General features: G+C 43.7%; 1 long non-coding RNA gene across 2 annotated transcripts in view; it reads right to left on the bottom strand.

Moving 5' to 3' along the window:
- The window catches only part of LOC102161862 (uncharacterized), a 47,007-nt gene that overhangs the window by 10,975 nt on the left and 19,428 nt on the right, over window positions 1–16,604 (bottom strand). The window contains exons 3-7 of one of the 2 annotated variants that reach the window (XR_002342879.2): window positions 15,880–15,962; window positions 14,498–14,765; window positions 14,291–14,413; window positions 13,562–13,647; window positions 12,601–12,816 (exon numbers count right to left, since the gene is read on the bottom strand). This is a non-coding gene — a long non-coding RNA (uncharacterized LOC102161862). Of the gene's footprint in view, window positions 1–12,435; window positions 12,817–13,561; window positions 13,648–14,290; window positions 14,414–14,497; window positions 14,766–15,879; window positions 15,963–16,604 lie in introns of those variants that run through there. The other variant, XR_002342880.2, reaches the window with a different exon arrangement.

Genomic DNA, 16,604 nt, shown 5'->3' with positions numbered 1-16,604 from the left:
CGCCATCTTTAGCAAGGCCCATGACTTTCAATGTTCTCTGATGACATAAATTACAATGTATTTAATTATTTTCCTTCTCTTGGACAGCTGGGTGTTTCTCAATCTTTCAAGAAAATAAATAATATTGTAGTAAATGACAACAGAAACTTTACATAACACTATTAAATTAAAAGCACAGCATACAACTGGACACAATTGAATTTGAATTTAATCTAGCTGATTTTAGACATTTAATAAGAGGTACTATAAATCCTAGTTCTATTCATTCATTTTTTTTTATATAAGGTACAGACTAAAGAATATGCCATATGATAATTCACCAGGGGTTTGGCTCAGATTCATTTTAATACATGAATCACTGTGTTATAAACCCACCTAACTCTTGTAACACCAAAATCATACTTTTCCTTCTTACATAAGAGACTTTAAAAATATTTTCTCAAAATGTGTAATGAAAGCTGGGTGGTGACATGAAGAGTCCTGGCTTACTAGTCTAGTAGCATAATAAAAAACAACGTATAGGAAGTGTATATGAATTCCTAATGATCCCTTTTTATTTATACCTATTTCTTTACAAACCATATAATACCTATCAAGACAGACTACCTTTGTTTCTGTTTAAAAAAGAAACAAACACAAAAGAAAGGAACAGGGAGTTGCCATTGTGGCTCAGCAGGTTAAGAACCAGACATACTGTCCATGAGGATACAAGTTCAATCCCTGGCCTCATTCAGTGGGTTAAGGATCCAGCGTTGCTGCAAGCGGCAGCATAGATCATGGATGCAGCTCAGATCCAGCATTGCTGTGGCTGGTGTAGGTCCCAGACTTGGCTTGGATCCTGTGTTGCTGTGACTATGATATAGGCCTGCATCTGCAGCTCCTATTTGACCTCTAGCCTGGGAACTTCCATATGCTGCAGGGGTTACCATAAAAAGAAGAAAGAAAAGAACAAAATACCAAAATAATAATGGCCCAACAAAGAGGAGGTTAGCCCTTTCTGGGACAGCTCAGAATGTCCAAACATTTTGTCTCAAAGCACTTCCATGCCAACACGAACATCTGCCCTGGTATCAGAGGGGTGTAGGCTCGGAGTTGAGCCCCAGTAAGAACTACTATCTATCACCCCTCTCTGCACACCCATGCTAAACTTCCAGGAAGCAGAGCTCAATCTTTTGACCAGTTGCTGGAAGAACCAGGGAGCAGTGAAAATGTCCCATGCCTAACAGGGATGTCCTAGAGCCTTGCAGCAATCAACATCACCTCTCGAAATCTAGAGATTCTGAGATTTCCTTTTCCCTCTCAATGTACAGCTCCTCCATCCTGGCACAATATAGCTATTCCGATACCCCCAGTGGTGGCCCAAGTCAGGCTTTCAAGTATTGTAGTATCAACCTTGATTAATAAATTAATAAATCAAGACTTCGAGACAAGGAGCCAGTTAATCAGCCAAGTTTTCTTTTGTTTGCATACCAATGGATGTTTAGGAGGAGGTCCTCCAGTAATGGAATTCATAGTCCAGCTCTGCATCACAATGATGTGGATGGTGTTGGAAAGTGTGTCCTTCCATCAGGTAGAAATGGGGTCAAGGTCATCTCACACTGGAAAACCAAGACCACTATTGATTCCCTCTCAAGCATCCTTCTCTTCCCTGTGATTCCCTTGCACTATATTCTCTTTGGACCATATAGTCGTTCAAGGAATGATACTAATAAAATAATAGGTTTCATGTCAACAATCACAAACCCTGATACAGTACCATTCTTAAATGCCAGGCAGTGTTCCAAGTATATTACATGCAGTATTCACTTCCTTTTCATATTGACACTTTGAAGCAAGTAACACTGTTTGCCCATTCCAGATGGGGAGACTGAGGCATAGGGAAGGAAAAGAGCTTGGCCCAAATCGCACCACTCGTCAGTAGCAAAGACAGATATCCAAACCAGGGCAGTTTGGCTCCAGAGACCCCTGGTCTCTTTCACTGGACACTCTTTCACTGGTCTCTTTCACTGGACACTGGCATTGCATCTGGATGATTTAGATTGGTTTTTGAGAGCTCTCAAGACAAGCACGGTCATTATTGGTACTTGTGAATGAAGACCTAGTTCAAGGTCACCCCTTGTGAGCAGCAAAGCAGGAGTTTGGACCTGGCATTGAAGACAACCCCACAGCCAAGGTTGTTTTCACTCTGTCAAACTGCTGCTTGCTTTACTGTCCTAAGACTCACAGAATAACGTCTTTTTCTCCAGCCGTATTTTTACCAGTAAGAACATTTGTTTCTTTCCCCCCCTTTCACTTCATTGCACTCTCCAACCCTTGTAGAAAGAGCGTGCAACCGCCAGATCATCACTTCATTGGGTCGTGATAAGATTGCTTACTGCCCTTGGCCTTGCCTTGAAAGCTTCTTGGTCTATGCTGGAGTTTTAGTGCTCCTTGGGGGAGCTATTTAATTCAGATCCTCTCTCTAAAAAAACTTGAATCCCTGAAAACTGACTCCTGGGTTTCTGGTCGCTAAATGGAATCTATGTCCTGGGACAGGTAATTTGCCCTTGGGGTTTCCTGGCAGACTTACACCTGAGCCCATGGCACTGCTGTCTCTTTTTCCCAGGTAGGTTCCACCTTTGGAAGCGTGTTCCACCTGAGAGCTGAAGGCAGCTGGTTAGTGGGACTAGACAGAAGAAACAAACAAAAGACATAGGACGGAAGGACTCAAGGCAGCCCCATGAGAGTGGAAGACATCCGCAATGGCCTGGCTTGTGGAGGACTTTGATGAGCCTCTCTCAGGTTGACTTTCAACTCGAGTTTTACATAATATGCCCTTTTCCTCAGAGAAACGTGGAGCTGTTGCCACCATTGGCAAATCAGCTTTTGATGAAATATGCAGGAGAGCTAGAAGCTAGGCAGCATAATTGAATTCACAATGACTTGCCACAGGACTATAATTTAATGGGAGCATTACAATTTACTAAATACCGTTACTGCGGCCTCGGATCCTATTAATCAAAAAATGGGGAAGCTGTATGCAGCATTTTTTTCTTTACTATTCATAGGCGGGTATTATTGGGTGCCTACCTCTGGAGTTCATGGATGCTACCTTTTTAGCTTCCATATTCAAGCCTCCTAAAAATAAGTCAAATTCGAGTCCCTCCAAATTTAGTGCCTCCCGAATCCAGCTAGTGCCTCCAATTTGAAGTCCAATTTCTAAATGTCTGCTTTAGCACATCGCCACATAGATGGCAGCTCCCAAGGAGCTTCTATTTTTATAAACCAATAAACAATAAGAATTATCTATTGAGGCCCAGCCCCATACCAGTTGTACAGGGCTAGATGCATTCTGCACACATGGAAAGGGAAGAGGGAATAAAGGGCTGTGTGTGTCTAAGTGGAACAAAGGTCCTGCAAGAAGGGCGTGAGTATCTCTGTTTGAGAGAGGAGGAAAACTGGAGTTCAGGGAAGTACAAGATCACCCCCTTAAGTATCGGGGTGGAGGGAGCCTGGAGCTCCACTCTCTGGCCCTGGGACTCCGTGTTCCGCCTCAGTCCACTCTGGCTGACCGAGCCACATGCCACAAACAGGGGGGCTTCCATAACAGACGTTTTTCTCGTAGTTCTGGAGGCTGAGGAGTCTAGGACCAAGGTGCTGGAAGATTCGGGGTCTGGTCAAGGCCCTCTTCCTGGCACGCTGACACCCGCCTTCTTGCTGCATCCTCCCAGCGTAGAGAGAGGAAGCTCTGACAAGGGCACTGGCCCATCTTGGTGCTCTCCCCGGATGACCTCATTGAAACAAGATCACCTCCCAAAGGCCGCACCTCCTGTACCCTTACATTAGGGAGCGGGGCTTCAAACTATGAATTTGACGGTTAAAAAGAAACATTCTTTCCATAACAACCTGCTACTCTTGGGTCGTTCCCCACACCCAGTGTAGACAAAACAGCTCGTGTTTCCCAAAACGCTCCAGGAACCCACCCTCACTGGTGTGTCCTTGCCAACATCCCTGATTCATGACCTAAGTGGTGGTAGTCCACAAAGAAGACTGATAAACCAGCCCAAGGCAGCCAGGTACTTTTCCCTTCCAACCACCTGGATAGGGGAGGGGCTTCTGCTTCTTCCCTTCCAAAGGGAGAGTTTGAAGGTTTCTATAAGGGGCCGCTTACTATGAGAAGTAACTAATTTTAGTCAATATCCCCATCTGCTAATATTTACAGAGTGAGGTACTCTGGAAACAGAGCTCCTGAAATTTTGTGTTTTGTAATTCGCTTTAGAAGTATGAGCCTTCTAAATACCTGCTCCTTGGTTTTGTTACAAACTTAGCCTGATTTCCATGAGCATCTGCTTCAGAGTCGTATTTAGAAGGAATACACTCTGCTTTCCCAAGGAGGCTCAGGCGTTCCCACAACCCGCTCCTCCTCCCTTCCCTGCCCGACAGGCCTCCGCCTTGAAAGAATGCAGGCCGCATACTTGGGGGCAAAAGCAGCATATTTTGAAGAGTGCTAATCCTGAAATGGTGGCAACTCGACTCACATCCTGCGTGTCCGAGGCAACGTGGGAAAATACACATAACCTAGGGGTTCTCAGGCAACCTCCCTCAGCATTTAAAAGAAGGGCAAAAGAAAACGCGGGAGATGTTATCCGTAACATTTCTGGCGCTCAGGCTGTAAAATTTGTGTCGCCTCTCCTCTGCAAAGCAGGAATTAGATCCTCTGAAAAATATTCTCTTCTTCCTCTTCCTTTCTTCTTTCCTTTTTTTTCTTTCTTTCTCTTTTTGGTATGTGCAGCCTATGGCCAAGGCTAGGGATCAAATCCAAGCCAGAGCTGAGCCAATGCCAGGTTCTTAACCCACTGCACCACAGTGGGAACTCCTCTTTTATTTCTCGAAGAACTCAGAAATTCCTCTATGAGCTTTTAAATAAGTCCCGTTGGCCACAACTATTGGTCATCATTGTCTTCCCCTTCTGTGCCAAGCAGCATTTAAGATACAGCTTGTGAAGGAGTTCCCATGGTGGCTCAGCGGTAATGAATCCAACTCATGTCCATGAGGATGCAGGTTCGATCCTTGGCCTCACTCAGTGGGTGAAGGATCCAGCATTGCCATGAGCTGTGGTGTAGGTTGCAGACGCGGCGCAGATCTGGTGTTCCTGGCTGTGGTATAGGGCAGAGCTACAGCTCTAATTCGACCCCTAGCCTGGGAGAGTCCATGTGCTGCATGGGCAGCCCTAAAAAGAAAAAATAAATAAATAAATACGATAAAGCTGTTGAAGCCTGTCCAGGAAACCAGATGAAGTAGCCTGTCATGGCCTCTGAGGGCACCAGGTTTTGGGTTCTCTCAGCCCAGGCATCAGGTATCACAGGAAATACTCAGAAGGGGGCAGTCTCAGAAGACCCTCACATACAGGGTCAGGACCCAATTTCTCCCAGGTGAAGCAGGCACCATCCCCCTACGGCCAGGAAAGAGCCCACCGTTTCCATCCAGTTTCTTCTTCTCCAAATGCTGTTCCCCTAGCCTTCAGTTACCTGCTTCTTGTCGCACTGTTCACATTTCTTCCCTCTGCAGCACATCCCAAAACATGCACACCCACCCTGCCCTCACGCCCTGTCCTGGCTTTCAACATGCAGAGCAGCCAATTATGTCTTGTCTTCAGGAACCACCCCTGCAGGTGTGTTGATCTCTGCTCCACTTCCGCCGCCCTCATCATTGGGCACCTGGGCCTTGGGGCTGTCCCCATTGACCTTGCCAACGGGCTCTGAGCCAGCTGGCATCCCAGGGGGTCCTGCACCAGGAGGGGAAGAACTGCCATCTCAAGGGACACTTGGTCAGAGAGCCTCCAGAATAGGCGGCCCTGACTTCACCATGTTCTTACTTGCCAAGCAGCTCAGGAAAGGCTCCTAGTGTATAACACACTAGAATTTTCTCCACAAGCAGCAGGCAGTCCCTGCTTCTTTTCCCGGCTCTCACCAAGATAAGGCTAGAAGGTCTGGGTAGCATACCCTGGGGTGGGGGAGAAGGGGACCAGCACAAGCAGAGGTCAATTACAAGGACACTCATGAGTGATGCAGTAGAAACGAAGAATGGTAGAGGCAAAATGCATTTTAAAGGCACATAAACTTGCCTTAAATCCTGGCCCTGCTAATGATGCTCCACAAATCAATAGCCAAGTTGCTAAGGTTTCATGGCCTCAGTTTTCTCAATCCATGACATGATGAGGCCGAGCCTAGATGACTCTCAGATCCTATGTAATTCTGGTAGTCTAGGACCCTGCACCCCACAACAATGCCTTTAGAATAAGGGAGACAAAATGAAGTCTTAATTTGCAGTGGGGGTGCAGATAATTTAACTTTTCAACAACCACGTCATGAAGAATGTTCATCTGAAGAGGTGGGGAAGACAGGAGTTCTGGTTGTGGCTCAGCAGGCTAAGGACCCAACATTGTCTCTGTGAGGATGCAGATTCAGCCCCTGGGCCTTGCTCAGCAGGCTAAGGATCTGGGGTTGTTACAAGCTGCAGTGAAGGTCACAGATGCAGCTTGGACCGGATGTCACCTCTGGGCAAAGAAACGAAATATAACAGATATCTCACCAGAGACTATGTGAGCCAGAAGACCATGAAGAGACACAATTAAAATAAGGAAACAGGAGTTTCTCGGTGACTCAGTGAGTTCAGGATCCAGCGTTGTCACTGCTGTGGCTGGGGTTCGCTCCCTGGCCTGCAAGCACGGTCAAAAATAAATAAATAAACAAATATTGAAAACTTATCCCCCTAGAATCCTTTATCCAGCAAAAAAAAAAAATAATAATGTTTCAAAAGCAAAATAAAGTTTATTTTGAGACACAAAATAATCCACTGCCATCATACCTGCTCTATAAGAAATTTAAAAGGTGTTTCTTCAACAAGAAGGGAAATGACATCAAATGAAAATTTAGATGGAATGAATGGTGCTGAGAATGGTAAACAGGTGGATATCTAAAAACGCAACTGTTTAAAGCAATAATAATATTAAAATTATCCTTTCTATGGCTGTTTGGATATATTCCTTAACGCCTCCATCTCTTCTCCCCACATGATCTCAATATTTTACTAGTTTTGTCTTAAAATAGTTTATACACTGCACATTCTGTTTTCTAATCCTACACCCTACAGCTATTCAAATTTGTGTCTCAGTCAATTCAATGTTGACCTTCAGTCAATTCAGTCTCTTCCTTTCATCCTCCTTCCTTCCCCTCCCCACCCTCCCTCCCCCTCCCCACCCTCCTTTCCATCCTCCTCTTCCTCCTGCTCCCCTCTTCCTCCTGCTCCCCTCTTCCTCCTCCCCTTCCTCCTCCCCTTCCTCCTCCTCCTTCTTCGTTTTTTTTTTTCTGCTGTACAGCATGGGGACCAAGTTACACTTACATGTATACATTTTTTTCCACACTTTGTTCTGTTGCAATATAAGTATCTAGACATAGTTCTCAATGCTACTTAGTAGGATCTCATTGTAAATCTGTTCCAAGAGCAATAGTTTGCATCTGATAACCCCAAGCTCCCCATACCTCCCACTCCCTCCCTCTCCCCCCAGGGCAGCCACAAGTCTATTCTCCAAGTCTGTGATTTTCTTTTCTGTGGAAATGTTCACTTGTGCTGCACATTAGATTCCAGTTATAAGTGATATCATATGGTATTTGTCTTTGCCTTTCTGACCTATTTCACTCAGTTTGAGGGTCTCTAGTTCCATCCATGTTGCTGTAAATGGCATTATGTCATTCTTTTTTATGGCTGAGTAGTATTCCATTGTGTATATATACCACATCTTCCTAATCCAATCATCTGTTGATGGACATTTGGGTTGTTTCCATGTCTCGGCTATTGTGAATAGTGCTGCAATGAACATGCGGGTGCATGTGTCTTTTTCAAGGAAACTTTTGTCCGGATATATGCCCAAGAGTGGGATTGCAAGGTCATATGGTAGTAGAAATCTATACATAGAACTACCATATGACCCTGCAATCCTTCTCCGTTTTAAAACTAGTCATCTCCTGTTTGCCTCGAGCTTATTCCCTCGTAGCTTTGTTTTTTGTTTTGTTTTGTTTTTCAGGACGACTGGAGAAAATATACCTTGAGTTCTCGAAAGCTTGAGAAGATCTGTCTGTTGGCTTTATACCTGAGTAGCAGGGAGGCTGCACATAAACATCCTGAGTCACACTTACATCTCAGAGAACTCTGTGCAGGTTATTCCGCTCACTTTCCCATTTCAACCCTATACTTAAAGGTCCAGAGCCACCCTGTATTTTTCCCTTAGAGATAACGGGATTTTTCTCTGTGTGCAACAGAATCACCTCAAGTCACTTAAGTCAATCACATTACAATAGTTTTATCCTCAACTTTTCCAGGACAAATTCAGGGTTTTCCTGGGATAAGGTGTATCTCTCAATCGGTGGAGTCCCATTCTTTTTTTTTTTTTTTCCTTTAATTTTCAGAAATTTTAAAAGCCACTTAACGTGTTCGTCTTACTTGCTCTCCCTTCTCTTTTCCGGACACAGTTTGACTCTAAGACCTGTCTTCACTCCGGTGATTCCTCCTGGAACCCTTTGTCCTTTGCTTCTTTTCTGTTTCCTCTTGCACATTCTCTCAGACTTACTTTTTATGTCCCAGAATGTGTCTTTAGCATGTATAGTTTTTTGTTTCTTGTAATAAGAGCCTCATTTCTGTAATGATTTTGATTTTCTCATTTTCCTGATCTCCACTTTGAGGCCCTAGAGGGGCCGTTACTCTCAGAAAGGTCACATTTTCATTAACATCTTTGACTCCATGGAGAACTAGTTATCTTGTACATTTTTTTTTAGCTGAGTGGCATCATTTTTTTCTGGTGTGTATGTTCTCTGTGCCTTTTACTTTTGTGTGCTCATTCCTATTTAGAGTATGTCTGCCAAGGTTGTACTGAGGTATTTGGTGACAGTTTTTCAATGCATCACCTATTTGCAGGCTAGTGTTGGAGGGGGCGGAGGATTAGCATAAGTAGCTGGAGGTATGAACTGTGGGGGACTTTGGCATTATCTTCCTGGGCCCTCCAAGACCTGAAGGTAGCATTTCCCATCTGCATTTCTGCACCGGTCACCTGCTTCCTTCCGAACTGAGATCACTATAAAGTCATTCATTCAATCCTTCCCCCCTCCCCTTTCATCAACTGCCCCAAGGCCACCCAGACGTGTCCATCTCGTCTATCGGCATGTTCTACCTGCTTTGGAGAAGTCATCTCTCCGTCCACTGTGCCCCAGGCTCATAGACATAGATCTCCTCCCCCCAGGGTCCCTCCTGGTCCTGAATCTGACTCAGTCACGGGTACTTACATCCTTAAAGAGTTTCTCATGCTGTGGGGGAATGTTTTTTGGCAAAACAGCCGATGATAAAAAAAGGAGGCAAAAAAATCATATAATTAGAAATGGACAAAATTGATCAAAATAGTAATGATGATTATTATTTCTGAATAGCAGAATTATGAATGATTGTCATTTTTTTACTTTTTTAAACTCCTCACAAAAGCTGCATAATTACTTGCATAACCAGAAAAATATAATGCATTTAAAAAGGAGTGCAGCCTCTTGGCTCAAGCAAGTTCTACATATTTTTACCAAATCCACATGTATATTTTTACCAGATCCAGCCTGAGTTTCCTCTCCAGCTCTCAAGCAGCCTTGTTCTACTTCCTCGGTCCCTGATCTATCAAATGGGTGTGAGGCTGAAACCAGATTCGCAGCGAGCTCTCCTACAAGTCAGGAGAGAGGGAATATAAGCTGTCTTGAATTTGCCAAGGGGGAAAGATGGTATCTTCATTATCAGAACCATTTCCAATCATCTTAGTTAAACTGTTCATGCCTAGCTTATCCTTCGCCTTTTGTTTCGTTAAATCTCTGAAATGGATTTTCTTTGTTAAACAGAAGCGCCGCAAATGGACCTAGAAATCCAGTTCCAGACCTCAGAGCTAGTGGCGCCAGCACAGTCTCTTTGCAAGGCTTTGAGCCCAGCTCCCTCCTTGCCTCCTCAACTTTCCCAGGGGAGGGGAGGGCAGAGTTCAGAAACATCAGGATGCGAAGAGTGAGATGGCTGATGGCCAGATGGCCAGAGAGGGAGGTCGAGAAATAAGCAGGCACTTAGGACTAGTCTCTGTTCAAAAATACGGCTTCATATGGTTTCCGTATCATTAGAAAAGAATGGATGTGTGCATATGTACCACTGCATCCCTGTTGTACAGAAGACATTCACACAAGCTCGTAAATCAACTCCACTTCAACACAATTTTCAAAAATGAAAAAAAAGAAAAAACATCAGTGTAACGAGTGACAGAAATTGGGCAATTGTGAACTGAATTGAATGTTGAAGTATTTAAATATCCCTAAAATGTCACTGTCCTGATACACAACACACACATGTATTTGCACACAATTTACAGAAACAGGAGTTTCTGCTTAATATAAGGAAGCCTTTTTTTTTTCTTTATCACTTCTTAAGGCCATACCTGTGGCATATGGAGGTTCCCAGGCTAGGGGTCCCATCAGAGCTACAGCTGCTGGCCTACACCACAGCCACAACAATGCAGAATCAGAGCTGCATCTGCAACCACAACTGACAGCAATGCCAGATTCTTAACCCACTGAGTGCGGCCAGGGATTGAACCCACAACCTCATAGTTCCTGGTTGGGTTTGTTCCTGCCGCACCACGATGGGAACTCCAGGAAGACTTTAACATGTAGAGAGTCTGTAAAATGACAGGGACTGGCTTGATGCTGAGAAGAGTCAGATGAGATGCCATAGATGCCTCTTTGCTGCTCAGAGTTATGCTATGCAATTCTTCACAGCAAATTCTGCCTTGACCCACCTGTGTGATACTGTATATTCCACAATCTGAACTCTCATCAACGCAATCCAATCACACATCCGCCTTGCAACACAGCCCCTGAATCACAGAGCCTGGCCAAAGGCAAAGATTATCTCTACATCATCTCTAAAGATTTTTCAGAAGGCCTTGCTGGAAACAAAGAAGAGTCTGAAAATATTTAGCGGATGGTTCATGGCCAAGATCCCAACAGTTGGATCATTTCCTGGATTTTCTGTGCAAAACATCAAGTTTTAGAATGAGAACTACTGTTTATGGGTAGGGGAAAAAAAAAAAAAAAAAGCTTTCAATAGGCACCTCATGTCCTGAGATTAATTTGCTATGCACCTCAGGCTATTCTATTCACGGCAAAGCTATTGTTTGAGACCTTGTCCCGAGCAGGCACTATGACGAAGGAAGCCTCCATCCCCACAGACAGAACCTCTGCACACTGCAAGGCAGAACCCGTTCCGTTGGCCCCGGGCACTTCTGACTATCTCTGTGCCCTGAACTAGGAAAGTGTGCACTCTGAGCATTAGCACAGCCAGCAAGAAAACGTCCCACAGGGCGAATCAATACCCAGCAAAGGATAATGGGATTCCTGCTCAGGCAGCTGTGTCCTGCCCCCTCCCATTAGCACCTGTCAGCAAGAGCCGTCAGGGCCGGTCCACAGGCAACGCGCCTCACAGCTCAATCCTCACGGTGATCATTAGCAGCCGCGCCGCCGAGGCACCCCACGCGGCCAAATAGTGTCCTTTTCTCCTTAAATGCAGACAAACAATGCCTTCTCCTCTAACAGCTGGCACAGACCTTGTTCATCTTTCGTGTTCCACTTCTGTTTTGCCCTTTGCACAGTGTGTAAGAAGAGATTACGGGAAGGTAGAAATTAGGTTATTCATGTTAATTTCAGGAGGAGTTCGACCCAGGGGCTTCGAACCCATCGAAGCTGGTGCGAGTCACTTAGAGGTAATCACAGGATGGGGATAATTAATGGTCCACTGACTGTGTCAGCTGGTAAATGATCAATATCTGCCCTTTGGAGCCTTCTCTGTAACCACTTTCTGAAAACAGGACGAGAGTGGCTCAAAATCTCTCTGTCCCCCTCCCCGCTCTTTCCACCCCTGCCTTTCTTTTTCCTTCCTCCTTCCCTCCCTCCCTCCCTCCCTTCCTGTCTTCCTTGCTTCCTTCCTCTCTTGTGTGCCCCATTCTCCTTTTATTCCAAAGCAGAAATGCACAGCCATCGAAAGGATCCCTTCTGAGCAGAGTTAAATGCATCCTGTGACCTAGAACTAGAGGCCAGGGCCAGATTGGGCACCGCTCATTGGCCTTATAGGTGAAGCTGCTTTAAAAATCTCTGTATGGTAAAGGGCCAGACATTCTAACGTGTTTTAGAAATTCACGAGATTTTTACTCAGACATTTTACATTCTTTTCATGAGAATTGCAGATATTTCTAGATGAATTCGACAAGAGTCCATTCGATATTTTCATTTTTGTCTTTTTTTTTTTTTTTGAGAGACTGGATTTTCCGCTTCGTGCTATGCATGTACGACTGACAACTGAGCCACGTTCCTTCTTCAAACAAATCAAGTGGTTTAAATGGGAGGGAAAAAGCAAAACTTCAGAATATATTATACAATAATTATTTAATCATTCCCTCATGTGATTACACTCATTCAGTCATTCACAAATATTTACTGATCATCTACTAAATGCCAGATGCCAACACACCAACAATCGCACATTTAGTTAGGGGAAACTTACTTGAGGAAGGGAAGAGAAGGGTAGGTGTTTGCACAAAATCTGGCAATTTCTTAAGAACTCTGGAAGCCAGAGCAAAAATTCTCAAATCTTCTACTGACAAACAGTGTAGATAAATTCCCAACCCAATACCAGGTCGCAATGAAAGGTTCTGCCTCTGAAGCATCTAGAAAAATCTTCTCTCTCTCTCTTTCATTAGAGAAGTAAGGTACATTCATTCTGGAAAGTATAAATAAGAAAAGGAAAAAAAATAACTAAATGCTTAAAATCACCATCCAGAACTTCTGGTAATTATCTTTCATGTGCACGTGTATGTGTTTGTTTTCTCTTATACCTTGAACCATCCAAAATTGCCGCTATCAAACCATGTGACATACAGAATGGCAATGTGATATGGCTCAACCTAATACTGCAGGTAGATTTAAGGAAATAGAATCAGAGTGATCATGCTCTTTGTACCCCGATTTAAAAAATTTAATTCTGTAGCATAACGTCCTGTTTCTGACATTAAACATTTTAATAGTTTAAAAGTAAACAAACTAAAAAATTTCCAGTGACTCCCTATGTTCCACTGTATGGATATAAGATAAATGGTCAATCATCGCAGACCATTAAAAATTTTTCTGATTTTCTGGATTTTCATATTGTTATGAAAAGCATCCATATCTCATTTCTTCCTGTCATGTCACTGAGACTTTGAAATCAACCATGAAAGATGTACTCTCCCACGAAATAACAAACAAGGCACTTGGCACTTTGTAGAGGGTGCCACATTTTTTGAATAATGCTGATAAATCAAATACTGTTAATACTTACACTTGACCCTGATCTCCCTCAAAATTCATTTTTGCCATCAACAGCTTATCCTGCCTAAATATTTACCTTCTACCATCACCAAGACACACGTTGCCATTATTTGTTGAAAATCTTCCTGATTTAATGTCCTCCTCTTGAGAACACTTACACTGCTATAGACCCCACAGGTCTCTGCTCTCTGACCCCTGCCAGCACCAATAAACAGGTAAGTTTAAATCCTCACTCCTCAGGTCCCTGGAAAGAGTGAAACCCTTGTAAATAAGGCTGGAAAAGGGGGGTGGGGACACACAAAGACCGAAAAATAAAGAGAGGAAAACATTCATCTAGAAAACATTTCTGGGGTCACTAATTTGAAAATCTGAACTAGAGCAAAGGTATCTGTTTCATTAAGGCAAAAGCTTAGGCGGGGTACAGTGGGGGAAATTCTGCACACGGAACGCATCACAACCTCCCCAGGAAATCTTACGTGGAGATGAATCACCAGCTTTCCATCTGCTTGGCCATATTTCACCAAGTACGTGATGGAAAGCAACTTAGAAACCCCCCACAAGCGTCACGCCAGCTTTCAACCAGCTCTATCCATTTTGAAAATGGTGGAAGTGGGAAACCCTGGGGTCGATTTCACAGCCTTCCCATGATATGTCCTTAAACGGTTACAACTAAAACATGAAATTCTTTTAAGCAATTTCAGTTTCAGGAATCTATAGAGAATAAAGAGTCTGAAAATGGCCTTGCCTCAGATAGCTCCCCAGGTTCAAAACTGAATTGAAAAGTATTTATTTGCCAATGAGATGCATCCTATACATCTCTAGACATTGAGGGATTTTAACCAAATAATCTGACATTTCCATAGCAGACAGAGCTCATGTTTTCTTACCCTCTGAAAGTAGCACTCCTGATTTTCCACATCCGGACAACATACATTTCCTTTAGAACCTCTGAGAAGGGTTTTGGTGTCCTTTCAATGTCCCGTCCAAAAGGAGAAGCAAGACACTCAGCCCTTTGTAAATAAAAGGCAGCAATTGGGAGACAAGTACAATAATTTGCACACTGATAATATTTGCATTTGAAATCACAGACTTACAAGTGTTATTTCTCTTATTTTTGTTCGGAAGAAAACTAGGGCACAGCCTCCCAAGCTAGTAAGTTAGCAGTAAAGGCAATCTTTGACACCATAAGTCTCAGTCCTCTTTTTTGAGCTCCCCTAAGTCGCGAAGCGCAGAGAATGCATCGCCGGGCTGACCTACGGGCGGGACAGCACATTCATAAAGCCTTGTGAGCACATGGAAATCATTGCTGGTCCTGGAAAAAGTCTTTTGTTGTCCACGAGATGATGGATCACATGTTCACAGCTGGAGATTAAACAGACCCAAAGACGTAACAGTCACCACCTTTTGCCATTATTCCCAAAGCGTAATAAACGGGGGAGACCAGAAACCACCCCTCCACCACAAGCCCAGCTGCTTCTCCCACCCGCTCACCGCTGAATGCTCAGCACTAATTGTATTTTAAAATGTCAAATGCTATTTATTTTGACATTTAAAAAAAATGTCTTCTGAGAGTCAAAACAGTATCTTTAAAGATGAACAACTCTGATAGTAAATTTACAGCTTGAAAGTCGACATAAATTTCTCCTTCTGTTCTGCTGGTGGGTTTGGATATTTTCTGCAGAAACAAGAAGTAGCAATGGTTTTCAGAGATGATGATTTTGTTTTTTTTGTTTGGTTTGGTTTGGTTTGGTTTGGTTTGGTTTGGTTTGTCTTGGTTTGGTTTGGTTTGGTTTGGTTTTTTTATGGCTGCACCCAAGGCATATGGAAATTTCCCAGGCCTGGGATTGAATCTGAGCCACAGCTGCAACCTGAGCTGCTGCAGTCAGATTCTCAACCCACTGTGCCACAGTAAGAACACCCAGAGATGATGTTTTAACATAGTAACCAAAAGTTAAACTAGCAGTCTCCTGGAAACCCTGTTTATTTCTAGGTGATCATACAAACAAATACGCATGGCCACAGGTACCTCAAAGAAAATCAGTGTATGCTGAATCCATTTTCTGTTTTTCAAGCAATGTTTCAAACTAAACACAAAGTCAGTTTGCTTTATAGGACGGTTGAATCTGTTTGGACAAATCGGAGTTGCTCTCTGTTTTTGTAAACAAAATTTTATTGGCGCCCAGCCACATATACTCATTGATAGATTGTCTGTGGACGGCCTTCAGGCGACAACAGCACACCTAAGCAGTCAAGACAGAGACCCTACAACCCACAAAGCTGACAATTTACTATCTGGTCCTTTACAGAAATATTTTGATGTTCCTTGTCATACTTTATGAAATAAGTTAGCTGTAGAGCACCCTAGAAACTCACAAGGAGAGAGCAAATAGTCATCTGTTCAGAATAGATTTGGGAGGGGTGGCCCGATTAAAAATACCTTTTCTGCTTGTGGCTGCCCTCCATGCGATCTACTCACCTACATCTGTGACCACTGAATTGTTCATCTGGTGAGCGCCCATCACTAGGGCTTCCTCCCCCGAAGTGTGTACAATCTTGGAGCTGTGGGAAAGGCAGCAACCAGAAGTCACCTGCTTTAATCGTGTGCAGTTTTAGCTATTAAAATGCTTAATGTCAGGGGGGGAATGGGAGACAATGACACACAACTTTTATAAATCCAAATATAAAGAGCAAGAAAGCCCTGGTCCCATTTTTTTAAATCTGCCTACAGTATTGGCTTGAGCCATACTGCATGGCCATTCTGAACATCACATGGTTTGATAGCAGCAATTTTGGAGGATTCAAGTCATAAGAGAAACCAAGCCTGTACCCATGCATGTGAAAGATAATTACAAAAGTTTTGGACAGGGATGACAGGCTTTTAGATGGTTTTTCTTTCTCTCGTTCATACTTGGTAGAACGAGTGTGTATTACTTTGCTGATGAATGTGCATTATTTTTCTGTAAAGGAGCCGTGGCCACAGAAGCCACGTGATGCAGGATGGAAACTCCGCAAGAGTATCACCTGCCGTGTCACAACGCACCCATCCCATCCCTGGATGTTTCTACCTGTTAGTGGGCAGGAACCCGCTTCCCTGACACTTCCACCCTTAGAGTAATTTTGCAGATACTGGAAGGAGGGCATCATGACTCCATGGAAAAGCCTCTGAGCCCCAGCACCTCTCTCCTCCAGGCTGAATAACCA

This window comes from Sus scrofa, chromosome 3 (genome assembly GCF_054392235.1).
Source record: "Sus scrofa isolate SSC_HxYL_T2T_F1_AM1 chromosome 3, Sscrofa_HxYL_maternal_Yorkshire_Landrace_v2.0, whole genome shotgun sequence".
NCBI lineage: Eukaryota > Metazoa > Chordata > Mammalia > Artiodactyla > Suidae > Sus > Sus scrofa.
The sequence above is the reverse complement of the archived record's forward strand: the minus strand, read 5'-3'. Positions and strand labels throughout refer to the sequence as shown.